Source organism: Lytechinus pictus, chromosome 10, assembly GCF_037042905.1.
Source record: "Lytechinus pictus isolate F3 Inbred chromosome 10, Lp3.0, whole genome shotgun sequence".
Classification (NCBI taxonomy): domain Eukaryota; kingdom Metazoa; phylum Echinodermata; class Echinoidea; order Temnopleuroida; family Toxopneustidae; genus Lytechinus; species Lytechinus pictus.
Genome location: NC_087254.1, coordinates 27,679,707 through 27,682,786, shown reverse-complemented (window position 1 = coordinate 27,682,786; position 3,080 = coordinate 27,679,707).

The window sequence follows — 3,080 nt, the reverse complement described above, 5'->3', positions numbered from 1 at the left end:
AGTTTGTTTTATTTCTTTCTTCATTGTAAATGTGTGAATGAGCAAAACAAAAATTCTGGGAGCTTCACAAATGTGGCCAGTGGTCAACAGCTCACTTCTACATTATATTCTGTTGATAATCATACTGCCATCTGATATATGACACCAAACCCCAAGGACATGCATACACATGAACAAAACCTGCGTTTCCTTTTTTTTTTCATTGGAAGGACTTTAAAATGTCTGTATTTTTTATTGATTCACAAAAAAAGAAAGTGAAGTAAAATGTTGATTAAGAATTACCAATGAATTGAGAGGTGGAAGGGACAGATATGAATGAATCGTGTTTCCCTGATTGTACAGAGCAGGAGGGTAATGCCAGTAGAGAACTTCAATCAACTCACTTCAGGTTTGAGACTATAGGCGCCGCTTTTCCGACGGCGGCGTCATTTAGGGTCAATGAACTTACATGTAGACCATGTTGGGGGAATCAACATCAAAATCTTAACCTAAGAGTTTTTGAAATGTCATCATAACTTAGAAAATATATGGACCTAGTTCATGAAACTTGGACATTAGGTTAATCAAGTATTACTGAACATCCTGCTTGAGTTTCACGTCACATGACCAAGGTCAAAGGTCATTTAGGGTCAATGAACTTTGGCCAAATTGGGGGTATCTGTTGAATTACCAACATAACTTTGACAGTTTATGGATCTGATTCATGAAACTTGGACATAATAGTAATCGGTCAGACCGCAGGTCCCTATGCTAATGAGCAAAAAGGCCAGATTCATCCAAATCATCTTGTGGCTGAATCCTCCTCCTTGAAAAATCTCCTGATTCGTGAGATTTTCTTTCTCTAAGAATTTACCTGTTTTAACCTCAAGTTAAATGAAATATTATTGCACCATCAGATAGAGTAAAAGTTACTCTTTCATGTTGGTCATTTATTTTGTATACAATATTTTGTTAAATAAGTAAATTTCTGGCCTGAAAATGTGCCTCAAAACTGAATTTTCTTCCTCGTTTTCTTTTGCAAATTGTGCAAATCTTTTTATTTTGAGCCTCAATGTTATCTATATCACCATAAAGCTGAACTTCTGTACTTTCTCACAATGCCACTCTTGATATGCGGCACCTTTTAATCGGGTCAAGATCACACTTTTCCCACCAAGGTACATGACAAGATTTCTGAAATTTTGTACTTGCATGAAATCCAGAGTTCTGATTGGCTGGATAAGGTTCACAGAACAACAGGCGCGGGTATTTGAGGAGATTACCACATGGGAAGTGTGACCTTCCCACGAACCCAGGCGCTGGAACCGTTGGAATTTGCCATTGTGTGGTCTTTTTGACCAATCAGAGTGCAGTATTCTTGTTTTCAAGCTGCTTTATGTACTTGGCAAATGAAAAGTGTGATCTTGACCCGATTAAACCAATTCTTATTTTGAAACCTATATCATTTCAAAGCTTACATATTCAGCTTTATCATGATATAAAAATCATTTGGGCTCAAACAAAAATAAAGTGTGAAAATAGCAGCTTTTGTCAGGTGAAAATATTTATTTTGTAGCATATTTTAGATCAAAATTTTAACCTATATTACAAAATCTTTGAATAAATCCAAACACATGACCTGAAAGAATGATTCTTTTTCTTAACAATGGTACCAAATTCATGAAATTCGATGCAAAATTAGAGCAGCAATGACCGAATGAAAAGAGGTGTTTTGGTCCGCATCAAGCTCATTAAATATACAAAACATCTCAAGTCATGAATATCACTTGGATGAAAGAAGCCACTTTCTTGGGACCTGCAGTCTGACTGTAATCAAGTATCACTGAACATCCTGTGCAAGTTTCAGGCCACATGATTAAGGTCAAAGGTCATTTAGGGTCAATGAACTTTGGCCATGTTGGGGGTATTTGTTGAATAACCATCATATCTCTGTAAGTGTATTGGTCTAGTTCATAAAACGTGGACATAAGAGTAACCAAGTATCACTGAACATCTTGTGCGAGTTTCAGGTCACATGACCAGAGTCAAAGGTCATTTAAGGTCATTGAACTTTGGCCATTTTAGAGGTAATAATTCGATTGCTGTCATAACTTTATAGATATAGTGTATAAAATGTGGATATAGGGGTAATCAAGTATCACTGACAAATTTTAGGTCACATGATCAAGGTCAAATGTCAATGAACGTAGTATTGTATCATTATAATTTTTATGAATGGTGTTTTTTGTGAATAATTATTTTATAGTAGTTTTCAAAGTCAGCACTGCTGCTATATTGAATTGCGTGATGCATGTGAGACAGCCAGAGGCATTCCACTTGTTAATATAAAAATTTAACTCTTATACACTAGAGCAATATACCTGACACCACTAGCGTACCTACGGGGGGGGGGGCAGAGGGGGCAGACTGCCCCCCCCCCCCTGACGAGTCTTGAAGACCTTTTTTTTTTTTTTTTTTTTTTTTGCTTGTCTAATTTTTTTCTGGTACGAAATCCTTTATTTGTGGTTGAAGACCTCTTTTTTTTGCTTGTCAAATTTTTTGGCGGACGAATTTGCCCCCCTGTGGAAAATCCTAGGTACGCCACTGCCTGACATGTATTGTTGGCAAAATAATGGGATAAAAAAGTCTAATTTCTGAGGTGACCTGAATGAGGAAGGATCTTGTTTGCATGTTCACAGAAACCACAATATGATTAATAATTTGATGTCTTACAAATGAACTACTGGGTAATCAATTTCCAGGAAGATAATATAAACTTTGTATCAAGTGTATATTTAGAATTGCATTTTTTTTCTTTAAATACTACAGAGCCTTGAAAGCAAAAAAAAGGAATAATAATAATAATAAATAAATAAAAGATGACTTATTTTGGAATTTTGTTCATTATGGAGGGGCAAATGAAATGAAGACAGTTGATGACTTTCTTCCCAAGGGCACTGGATGCACTGACACAAATCATATTGTCCAATGTACCAGGGACTTCCTAGTCACAAATTCACTTCTTTGGGTGTCAAAAGGATCCATTCAAGCCCCTCCCAGGTTATATAATAAGCCAGTTAATTCCATGACAAAAGAGACTC